Source organism: Camelina sativa, chromosome 4, assembly GCF_000633955.1.
Source record: "Camelina sativa cultivar DH55 chromosome 4, Cs, whole genome shotgun sequence".
Classification (NCBI taxonomy): domain Eukaryota; kingdom Viridiplantae; phylum Streptophyta; class Magnoliopsida; order Brassicales; family Brassicaceae; genus Camelina; species Camelina sativa.
Genome location: NC_025688.1, coordinates 11,912,227 through 11,925,282, shown reverse-complemented (window position 1 = coordinate 11,925,282; position 13,056 = coordinate 11,912,227). Strand labels below are relative to the sequence as shown.

At 31.3% G+C, this 13,056-nt stretch overlaps 2 long non-coding RNA genes across 2 annotated transcripts; both read right to left on the bottom strand.

Annotated features, from left to right (window-relative positions):
- LOC109132674 lies at positions 7,125-8,078 on the bottom strand. Its single transcript, XR_002037687.1, has 2 exons — positions 7,898-8,078; positions 7,125-7,381 (listed from the first exon to the last, which is right to left on the bottom strand). It is a non-coding gene; the product is annotated as an uncharacterized LOC109132674 (long non-coding RNA).
- LOC104780321 lies at positions 8,734-9,983 on the bottom strand. The gene is made up of 3 exons (XR_766698.2): positions 9,837-9,983; positions 9,584-9,744; positions 8,734-9,491 (listed from the first exon to the last, which is right to left on the bottom strand). It is a non-coding gene; the product is annotated as an uncharacterized LOC104780321 (long non-coding RNA).

The window sequence follows — 13,056 nt, the reverse complement described above, 5'->3', positions numbered from 1 at the left end:
ACAGAATTTTACACATTTTGCTTGGGTTTTTTTGGTTCCATTTTTTGTAGGGTATAGTATTTGTTATGAAGTATATATTTTAGCAAAAAAAATTCACAAATGTATAGATTTTGAAGTGATCAAAAGTGGCAAATCTAAAATATTTGAAGAAAATGGCAGATTCAAAATAATTAGAGTGTAAAGTGGAAAAATCCATAATAATCCCTTATCTAAATATAAGAATTATGGTGAAATATTTTTGCAAATTCCTAGAAAATGAAATACTAAAACCAGCTTTTGGTACCTTTTTCTAACCCATTAAAAGAAAAGTCATCTTTTATTTTTTTAACCTTCCAATATATATATATATATAGTTATAATTCAATTTCAGTATGGTCCAAACAATTATGTTTGTTAGCATGATATAGTTTCATGTATTGCATATGAAAACTCTGTCACTCTTTTGAATGTGGTTGTCACCTTACTTGATAAATTAGGTGACATAATGCATTAAATTGTATCTAGCTAGAGTATCCATGTATACTACAATGTTGTTCACCTTTAAATTGGTTTATAGAACTGATCAAAATTAATGTCCACCTCTACTTCAAAAAAAAAAAAAAAAACTCATGTCCACTTTGTCAAAGTGATCGACGTTTTTAATCTCTTGGAGATTCTTTCTTTTGGTTTTGCATTTTGAATAGTTCAGGCAACTATCTGACATCTAAAACGAGATCTCATAACTATTAGTATCTATATCAGTGAAATGAACATATTTTCTTTGTCGAGCTGATATGAACATTACATATTACATATTTCTATTAGGTTTGTATGCAAAATATATTTGCATTCATAAAATGGTAGATTTAAAGTATACCATTTCATACAATTTCTTAAGACTTTTGTAATATAGGAGAAAACAGCTTATGCAATATTGATATATATATATATATATATACTAGGGAGGTACCCGTGCTTAAAGCGCGATATTAAAATTTTAATAACAACAGTTTTGTTACTTCATGATATGTTACTTTTCTGAATTAATATATAAAAATTGACATATTTAAATATAGTGTTTTCTTTTTAAAAAAAGTTTAAAACGTTTTATTGGATTGTTAAATACTTTTTGTATTTGCATATATACAGAAAGGTTTATCTTACTAAAGATAAATAATACTCTCAATGTGAAATATTAATTGAATCTTTTAAATAAACAGTTAAACTGTAGTAACTAGATATTGAAATTCAATAAGTAAATTCAAAAATTTTAAAAGCGTAAGCAAATTCCAATAGTTCAATATTATAATGTATTATCTCAACTACAAAATAAAGTTTAGAGTAACGAAAAGTTGGATTTCAAGTAGCGGTTAATACAAACATACTAAATTTTATAGACATTCAAAAAGAGAAAAAATAAACGACCAACACCCCATTCTTTACATTTGAGTGCCTGAGCTTTCACCTTGTTGCGTCATCACATGGTATATGTAATAACATCCAGCAAATTCAGACCTGTAAATATATAAAGTATTTTAAGAAATTTTACTTTAACATCATATAGAACTTGTTTTAATATACATAATTACATCTTACATAGCCTGGTGATGCTCTAGTCCTTCAAACTCTGGTTTTATGAAGATTTTCGAAGAGGCCAAGGTGTTTTCAAGACATGGTGCACCTATAGACATTTAGAATTTTAGGTGAATTTATTGATTACCTTATGATGATTATATCAGAAAAAACTTATGTTACATACCTTCATATTCTTCAACCCTCATAAACCACATTACACAGAACACAGGTTCAGATTTGTATATGAGATGGCACCCGCTTGATTGCCATATTGTCCTGAATTGAGAAGCGTAGTTGTCTTTGAGACGACACTTCACAGTCTCAGACCTACATGTTTATCAAATCAGTAAAAATCTTAACATAGACAACTTTAAAATGTAACAGTCATAAAGGTAGAGTAAATATCTTTTACCTGCCATTCAACAACATGAGTGATACTAGGCTTTTGGTGTCTCTATCCTAGTAGGTTCAATTAACCTTATGCATTGTAGTACTTAAGGTGTCAATCCAAATGGGATTATGCTAATCACAAAAGATGCAATCAAGATAGAACAAGTTAAGCCAATTCAGAAGTGGGGATGGTATCTATCAACCTAATGAAGCAGAATTGAAATGCAATAAAGTAAACAACTTAAAGAAGTACTAAGCAGAAATTAAGCTACTAAACAAGTGCAATAAACAAGACTAGGCAGAATTAACTAATACGCAGAAGTAAACAAGAGCAAACTAGAACAAAACAATGCATAAACAAGAAAGTAAACTGGAGCTCGACCTAGCACTCGATCGAGCATGGTATGAACCAAGGTCGAGTGCATGGACAAGTGATGCAAAACAGAAGATTAAATTTAAAACTAAAAGTAGAAACAATAAAGCAGAAAAAGACAAGTAACTAAATGCAAGAAACAGAAGCAAACAAGTAGCAAATAGATCCTAAGGATGGGAATTATTAGTTGGTATTAAACTTAATCTATCGAGGTTGCTTAACAAAACTCAATCAACAAAGAGCTAATCCTTAGACAATGATCTTAAGGGCTTACCAATCAACTCTCATGACAGAGGTAATCAAGTTTAGTAACATTCTAACCCAACTCTCATTGGTGAAACCATACTAAACAGGCTTTAACAATCAGATCATTAATGTCAAAAATCACTTTAAACATCTAATCTCTTAGCATGCTTCATGATAATCTCTAGACTTAGCCTTATCTAGCAACTTAGACATTGGTGTGATGCTAAGAAGCTTAAGATCTATCCTTACCTTCTCAGTATAAGAATAGCATAGAGCATATCTAATCTAGAAAGGATTTTATGGAATTCAAGCTTAAACAGTCCTAAACAAACTAAGTTCTCTACCAACCTAACCCATCCTTAAGAATCTATCTCTACTCAGAATCTAATAAATGAGATGTAAGAACACAAACCCATAAAATGAAGAAACAGACATAATCATAAAGATGATGATAAAATAAGCAACTTTGTAGAAGAAATCAAATGAAAATACTTAAAGGATCAAAAGTTATGAAGATTACAATTTTTGGTGGCTAGACCTAAAAAAACGAGATTGTTCTGTGGCCAGAGTTAAGAGATCTATTTATAAAAAAGAAGGGAAGCCCTAGTTAGCTATGAGACAAAATATAGAGGCGGCTCACAACTCGACCATGTGCTCGGTCAAGTGCATGGTCGAGTGACCTCTTCTTCTGCTTCTTCCAACAGTTGAGTCCTCGATCTGGGATGATATCTGTTCAGTAAATTCGGGATAACTTTTCACCATAACTCCGATCGGCCTGAGACCACCGGCATTGGAAAGCTAACTTGATTGTCTACAACTTAGGTGAAGAACTTGGAAGCTGAATGCCAAAGGAAGATCTTTATTTGGGTTGATATTTGAGGGACTTGTTTTGAATCCGACCGAGTGTTCTTTGGCAAACGGTCGAATGTGTGCTCGACTCCATTGTCGAGTGATTGCTTTCCTCCTCTTTTGAGCCTTATTCCCTTGCTAGATGTCCCCTTTTGATCACAACTTCTCCTTTGTGCTTCCAAAGTACCTAATTCACCTGTTTATGCATGCAAATGCAATGCAAATTCTATCCTAATGCATAAACTGAGAATAAAATACATAAATGTGCTAAAACTAACTCTAAACAATGCAAAACAGGAGATAAATGCATGCTAAAAGATGGTAACATATAGAGTTATCAATGAGAACAACTTCATTAATATCAATGATACTCGCAAGCCTTCTTCTATCTTCCACATCCATTATACACGCACAAATATCTAATTTGGGAAAAAGACAGAATTTAGGTTTCCAAAGTGTTGCTAATCTATTTTTGGTAAAGTGTTAGTCGTACTTTTTTTATGTGAAGGACCAATACACAAAGTTTCATAAATCCTAAAAAGAATCTAGTTTTTCGAACACAAAGATACCAATTAACTATATTGACGAATTGTTCAAAAATAATATAAAATGAATTAAAGAAATTCTTACCGAAAGAGATGGGATGATCTATTCTTCCACGATTTATGTCATCCAAATCCTCGAACCAAAGTAATTTTTAGGACTCAATGATTCGAGCAGCGTCATTTTGGTTTCACCCGTAAATTTAATCTGATAGAGATGATGAGTATTCCTCTCCTCCACGGTTGGATTGATCACTTTGAAATTTCTAATATTGTACCACTCACCATCGTCGATATATTTTGGGAGTTTAGCGAGTGTATCAGGTAAATAAGTAGCTTCAATTGTGTCACCCTTCACAGTTTAACAACAATTGTGTAAGAGGTCTTATATACAATAACTGTTAGACTTGAAATTTCAGTAAAAATCATTCAACTAACGACCCTAATCTTTACATCCACAAGAAGCAGAACTCGTTTGGTAAAGACTCTCTGACTCTCCAAGAATGTAAGACCTTGGCGTTGATACACCAATTAGTTCTTCCGGGTAGCAGATCAACAATATAATCGAACCTCATGATTTTCTCAAATTAGGTTTTTTCTTGATTCTTCTCTGTTATCGAAAAAAAGGTGATTTTTGATTTGTAAGAATACAAAGAGTCACGACTAAACGTTGCGTCTTAATATTTTTAGTTTCTCACATGTAGTTAGATTATTAAAAATTCCAATATTATATAAATAAATACAGTTTTATGTTAACATATTGAAGTTGTTTTCACGTTTTCGTTTTAAAAAACTTAACACTTAGATGTCGATATATAAAAAGGTAATATTATTAAGGGGAAAAAACTGAAAATGGGATGACAATAGTATGAAATGAAACGTTATAGTAGATATTAGGTGCTTAAAAGAAAATCATATATTTTCAAAGACTTCTTTGAAAACCACATTAAGGTTTTTGTTTTGACATTTCCCTTCTTCATGTGTAATCAAAATCTTCAATCCTTTTCTTCTTGTCACTCTAGAAAATGCAACGTATATTTTTCCATGTGTAAATACGGGCTTGGGTAGATACAATCCAACATGTTCCAACGCCTGACCTTGGCTTTTGTTTATAGTGATCGCAAATGCAAGAGCAACGGGAAACTAACGACGCCTCATACGAAAGGGAAACTTTGCATCCGGTGGAGACACAAACATCCTAGGGATAAGAACTTTATCGTTGACGTTTCTTTTACCTGTTACAATCCTTGTTTCAATAACTTGATTAGCCATTTGAGTGACAATCAATCTCGTACCATTGCATAAACCTCCCTTAGGATCAATATTCCTAAGCAACATGATAGGTGCTCCCTTTTTCAGCGTCAGAATATGGTTAGGTAATTCAAAAACGTGAATATTCTTAAAGAATTCCTGAGTATAGATCATATCGTCGTAAGCACTTGTATTGGAAGTCTCGATGCTGTCTGAACTCAAATACTGTCTCTCTTCCCCTAGATATAATAAAACCAAAATAAGAAACCGTTTATATTGAATTTTGTTTGCCAAAAAAAATTCCACTCTTAATATACCTGGAAGTTGAGAGAGCATATATTGATTTATTTTATCGACATCATCATTTCTTGGACTAAGAATAGCTCTTTCGCAAAAGAATTTTGCATCGGTCCTTGTTGCAAATGATGTACCGTATATCTGTTTAACAATTGCTTGTATAGGATTGGCACATGCAGCAATTAATAAATCCGCGGGTATTTCTATTTCGACCTCACACTTTTAGGCTCGTTGATCTTGCCATCCCCAACATCGAGTAGCCATTTTGAAAACGTAGAGAGAGCATCTGCATCCTGACTATTTTTTGCCTTGCAAAGCCTCATGTTTTGTGTAAGCGGAAGTACTTTACAACTATCCCAAAGCAACGATGAGTTTATCACTTTAATTTTTTTATATCTATAATTATAAATATAACAATCCATTTAAGTAAATATATATAACATTTATATACATTCGTGAGATATGTTAATTTGCTTTTTCAAACAATAGTTATTTCCGTCTTTATCATTTCAAGTTAGTAAATTTATATAAATCATAAGTTTTATCTTTTGTGATTATGATTTTTACAAATAAAGATATATGATAAAACTTGCTTACATCATTATATCGTTTTAAATTTATGAAAATTACATAAGTTTGAAGATATACCTTATTGGTCTGTCATTCATTTATGTTAAATATTTTTAATATATTGTAAAATATATGAAAACTTTGATAGAAACATATATAAATAAATAGTTTCAAAAATAAAATAGTTTGACATCTTTATAAATATGTACCACAAATACAATCTTTATTAAATGTTTCACGATTTTATTATACAAAATCATACAACAATAAGTTTAATATTTAAAAAGATCAATGATCAATATATTAATAATTAAACTATTGATACATTAAAACAAATAGCATTAAAATAAAGGAATAAATGTTACAGAAATATTATAGGGTGAAACAAATTGTCTTCTTTTTGATCTTGGTTCCATATCATCTCTTTGTGACACCAAACAGATGGAATTGGAATTTCAGCATATGTCATAGTAATATACGTCATATTATTAATATACCTCTTTGCATATCTTCTATTCTTTTGGTCCATGATACCTACGTCAAAGAATTATATATTAATCTCATAAGATTATAATATAATTATCAAAATTTTAATCTAAACCAAAAAAAAAAACATAATAATATACCTCTTTTGAAAGGTGGACTGTAGAACTTGTTGTCCAATGTTGGTGTCTTGTAAGCAGAGCTGGTTTCTTTGTAGCTTTGAGTTTATTAGAATTTGGATTGAAACTTTCATTGGCATTTACATTATATATATAGTTGCCTCGTGAACGATGTCTCTGTTCTATGAAAATAATTAGTTAAATGCTAATCTTTACCCATTATTATATGTAAATGATTTGGTTTAATTGAAACTGAATTAAAGAAAAGGTCAACCAAACCTCTTTCGTAATTAGGGAACACCGGTCAGACTGAGAAGTCAAACTGTCATTTTAACCGGTTTAGCGGTTCTAGCCTATTAAAGTCTCGTCCACTCAACAAACTTTTTTAGGGTTGGGCCGTACGCGGTTTACAGAGTTACTCAAATCAAACAGAGTAAAAATATAATTAGATGCCTAATGAGATGTATTTTATATATAAAAATATTTACACAAGTCGATTGTCAAAAAAAAAAAAATATTTACACAAGTCTATTGTAAGACCTCCTTTAAATCCTAAGCCCTTCACTCTTTAACCAAAATACATACATGACTTGCTTTACCTCAGCACAAAGGATGAACATACAACTCACTGGGTTGTCGCACTGTATAAATTAGCAACAGAAACAGCCAAATCAATGCCCCCGTAGCCTTGTCCTTGCATAGTCTTCCTAAACAAAATATGTACTTGTGATTGTTATTGATAGCATTTGAAACTGTTATAAGGATCAAAGTAAGGCTACTTACATCAGGTTTTGAGAAAATTCCTCACCCATAAACCATTCTTGGAACTTATATGGAGGGAAAATTTTACATATATTCATATAATTCCATTTAAAATGCACAATAAATTTTCCAAAAGAGGGTACTTATTATATATGGTTATGTCTTACTTTTGGTTCAACTTCTAGGCATAGAATATATATGTGCATACTAACCAAACCAAGAATATGATATATACATGATTCAAGTTTTAAGATACTATGCAATCGTCCTTGGCCTATAACTTTCCGGCCAAGATTCAATGGAAAGAGAATCAGCCATGAGCTAAACCAATTTGTCCTTTGTCTAACAGTACTAATTATCTAATTGAAACAAAATAGTTGATATCTTATAAAGTTCTAATTCTCAATTTCGAACTGCAGAGGCACTTAGACGACCAAAAAAAAAACTGCAGAGGCACTTACATGGAAAAATGGCTAGTGCCTGAGACAGTAACATGCGGCTTTCAGGAGAAGTAACTCTTCCGCTGATCAGTCTCCATCTGATGTCAAGATCACTGATGGAATCTACATCAGTTCTCTCTCGCTTCATCTCTATTATTCCCAAAGAAGAATCTGAAAGCTTCTCCGCATAATTAAGAAGTAACTTTTGTAANCCAAATGCCTGCAAAGATCACATCCCCAAATATCATAAGACTTAAAAATGACAGACTCAAAACACATCCCAATCCAAAACACAATCTATGACTAAATCATCAACTGATTCGATCATCTTTCGAAAAGAAACACATGCATAATTAAAGCATTGGTGACGATGATGAATATGGAGGAACAAAAAAACGAAAAAAAACGATAAATTACCTCTGCAAAGAGGAAAATGAGAAATTGGTGAGAGATAAAAAAGGAGATTTAAAAAATGTCCAAAAATATCTATTAATCTTTTCTTTAAAAGCTACACCCCATGTTTTTGTGTTATCTCTCTTGACCAACCATTGATGATACTCTTCTCCATTTCTCTTTCTCTCTCTCTTTTGTTCTTTGTATATTCCCCATATAGAAACGGAAAGAAAGAGATGATCACATGCATTTGTTGTTTTACAGAAATATTTTATTCGAACCAAAATTTTATTAAAAGAATTAATTGTATAGAAACATATATTTAAATATTTTTTATTCTAATTTTTTTTTTTGTCAAGAACCACCAAACCAAACAGAGTAAAAATATAATTAGATTCCTAATGAGATGTATTTTATTTTTAAAATGCCCCCGATTTTAAATAAAAAATAATAATTCTTTTATCTTCTTAATTTCCTTTTCCTTTCCCTTTCCCTCTGCCTCTTCCTTTCCCTTTCTTCTTATTCGAACCATTCCTAGAACCATTTTGTATTTCGTCATCATCAACTACGTAGTCATCATCAATTACTTTACACATAGCATCCTCCAGCTCCTTGGTTTTGCTTCGCTCGACCTTCCTCTTCTCAACAAAACTAACTACTCCACGAAGAACAATGTCAGTGTCATCGTCTTGCATCAGCTCTTCAGCTAACTCAGCAGGAGTAACTTCAATAGAATCGATCAGCTTCTCGAGTTTCCTCGCAGAGAGGATGGTTTAAGCCGTCTAAACCAAGGTAATTAGTGACCAATATCCTAAAATGCTAGCCCTGTACAATAAGGATCCCAACTTTATCTTCAAAGAGAGAAAAAATCATAATAATATACCTCTCCAAGAAACCACTACACAAACAGGAAAATAAAATACTAAATTCTGATTTTGGCCGACCCATATATAAGCCTCTACTCTTACAAAAGCTTCTTGGCAGATCTATACCATCCACCCAAATAACAAACCATTAGTCATTAAAACACTTAAAGGTTTATCATGAAATCAAAGAAAGTGTATTTAACAATATTCAAACCATTAGGCAAAGCAACTTACTTTAGATGATCAGGTATCTTATATAACTCATCTTCCACTCGCTTCAACTCATTCTCAACCTCCTCCGCATCATCAATATTTTTCCCCTCTTCTTAGCCAATTCTCGTTCAATATACTTTACCCTAAAGAATCAAAACAACCCTTAAAACACTTGCAAAGGCAGCTCACTCTAGAAAATTAGGTTAAATTTTTAAACGGAGAGAGATTTGGTTACATGTTGGGATCTTCAAAAAAAAAAACAGTCTCTTGAGCAAAAGTATCTTGCAACATAAGTTCCTCTTTCTCTGCTTCAGCTTTCTCCCGTTGAAGATAAAGCTGGGATCACTAAATTTCTCTCTTTGCTTCTGCAAAAACTTTACCTCCTCCAACGCCAATCTGTAGATCAACCAAAGATCAAACCTTTTTAACAACCCATCAAACTAATTGAATAAACTAAAACGATACAAAGCCGAGAAAAAAATTAAGACCCTAAAAGTGGTGAATCGAAGAGAAGAGAGTTTTTTTTTTCTACTTGGTTTAGGGTGAAAGCAAACATAGAATTGTATTTATAGTTGTGGAGGATTTATCTTTTTAGGGTTTCGAGGATTTATCTTTATAGTTGTCATCAAGCTTTTTTTCCTCCAGAAACCCAATAATATTGTATTAATGTCGATCTTTAAACAATCTAAGCCCTTTAAACGTGTAATGCATGATAGATTATGGTCATAGATTCTTTAATTAAATGTCCAAGAGAGTTTTTTCGGGAAATTTAGGGATTAAATTAGCAAATTTTAGTTTTGCAAATAACTTTTTATGCAATTAGATTTTTTTTGTCGATTTTTTTGATTTATTTTTAATGCGAAAAATAGATAAATTTATGTTCAGAGGCAAACTAATTCAACATTAAAAATAATTTCATTAATAGCAAAACGATAAAATTTTGCTAAGATTGAATATGAGATGTTTTTACTTCATGTTTAATATAATAGATATTACTAATAGTAATATATTTTACGTTGTTTTGAATAATTTATTTGATAATACATATTTTATTTTAAGTTTTATGTAATAGTCAAATATATAAATATGGACAACGCGGCAAATCCTAAAATGCATGGCTGATGGCTCCCTTCGACGCCACCTACCACCATTACACAAAATCTCTCCCACCTACTTCCTCACTCATCATTTCGCCATTCTTCTTGACTCCTTTTAAATAAAACAATACTATTACGTTCCTTTAAATATTATTATTATAAATTGGTTTACCTTTACACACTTATAAAATTACAACAGAGTAATAAAATAGTACATGACTACTTAAAAATAATATTTTAAAGTTTAGCTTAATCTTAAAATTTAATCTATTATTCATAAACTCTATTTTGCTTAGCTAATGAAAATGACTTATTATACGTTAATAAAGTCTTGAAATGGTAAAAGAAATGCAACGAGACAAAACCAACTACCACCCCGTCTGATTCATCCACGCCTCTTCTTATGTGGTAATGCTAAATTATGGGGAAATAATATTATGTACATGCAATTCTTATGCTCATAAACACTACCAAATATTATTTCATGATCGAATATGACAACATGATGATGCTAGATTTATAAATTACATATATCAAATATTTTCGACTATTTCTCTCCCACCAAACCCCAAATGGTTATTTTTCTCTCCTACCATCATCACATAATCGTTCTCCCACCTGAAAAATTAAAGTAAGTTTTGTTTTGTTGACTACGATGATTTTAGAGATAGTTAAAATTCAGATTAATTCGTGATTGTTTTGTGGGAAGTGGTTCCAATGTCTAACTTCGAGTGATGGAAATATATTTCCAATCTACTAATCGTAAATAGTATCTTGTTTTGGTCACTACAGATGTTTTAAGTGGATTAAAATTATTACTAGTTTTTAAATACATTTAGATGATTAGTCTGGAGTTTGGTTTAAAATCCTCCAAGATGATAATTAGTACAAATGTTTGGTGGAAGACTCTTTATATGGCTAGACTGTGAATTCAGACGTATCTGTAACAAGTTTTTATAGCCAGACCTAACTTTCTATAAAGTTAGCACAAGGCATTGTTTTAGACTATATATATTCAAATAAAATATATTAGACGTATAATATAAGCTGTAAAAGGCTATACAATGTTTTCAGTAGTCTCAAATTTGTTTGTAATATATAGAACTACACCTAGTTATGTATCTCTTTTCTTTCAAGTCTCTAGATCATTAGAAATCGGCTCTGTTCATAGCTTTGGACTTAACATACATTCAGCTGAATTTCCAAACAATTGTAACCAAAACTGAATGGGGAAATTCAAGTATGTTTTTTTGTATGAATTCTATAGTATAAGTTTGGTCGATTCTAAAAGTATCTTTACTCACCAGAAAATCGAAAGTAAAACAATGGTTCTGATTGGTGACCACGTTTAAATGAGACGGTTAGAAATTTTTTGAACGGTTGAAAAGAAAGCGGTTAAAAAGAAAGCGGTTAAAGATAGCGGATAGAAAAGATGGTATGGTAGAAGAGAGTGGTTGAATATTTTGCTTGATTGGTAGCATTATAGCGGTTGAATAGTATATATTATATTAAATTATAAAAAATAAATTAATTCAATTCAATAATAAAATATAGAAGAATATATTATATTTTATAACATGAAAACTTAATAACCAATAAATTATAAAAATTGTATGCAATAATAAATATATTTTAAAATTCCTAATTTGAAATATTAATGGTTGTTGTGATGATATCTAAAACATTTCAAACATACAATTGTAATTTAGTTCCACAATTAGGCTAATTATAAGTTCTTACAAGTGAATCTGTCATTAAATTAAAATTGTGTATAAATTTTTAAAGTCTAAATTAATAACAAAACATAAAAGTTTATCGGGCTAATTTGAAAATCCAATCAAATTTAACTTCTTCACATGTATTACTAGAGACACATTAATATTTTCCACTTTTTTAAAAAGCCATCATTATGAACAAATATCTAATAAAAAAAATTGTTTAATTTTCTTCGTTTCCAACCGAAGTTGCCAAACACTCATATTTTTTTGTGGTTGGTTTTCATCTTTTCAACCGCTCAAAATCACTTCCAACCACTCACTCTTTCCATCGACTCCAACCGCTCATCCCAAACACCATCTCCAACCGACATGATGATTGGTAGCCATTTGACCATCTCGTTTCCAAAAGAGGCGATTGAGTGCTACCAATCAAAGCCAATAAAAGCTATATCTGTGGATATATATAATGCATGTGTGATTACAATTTTGTAACATATAAGTTTCTTGGAAATTGAAAAAGAATATCTTTTTTGGGCTTAGGAACTTCTCTGTGGGTCAGAGTCTTTTATCCTTCCAGTGAAAATATCTAGTTGGAAAAACACGTTCTCTTTCTTTGTTTTTCACCTGTTACGCTTTTTTCTGTTCACTTTGGAGATTCAATTATCATCTTTCATGTTTCCTCAAGAACACAGAAGCTTTCCAGTACTGGGTTTCTATTCGCCCCTCTTGATTTCAAGTGGTTCAGATTGAAGTTTCTTAGAATGACTTTCTCGATGGATAAGCTAATCAAGGCTATGTCGCTAGAAGAAGCAGATGAGCCTTTAAATCTACAGGATCTGCCTCAGTTCTCTTCCAGGGAGACAAATTCTATGAGTTTAATGGGAAGACTTCTC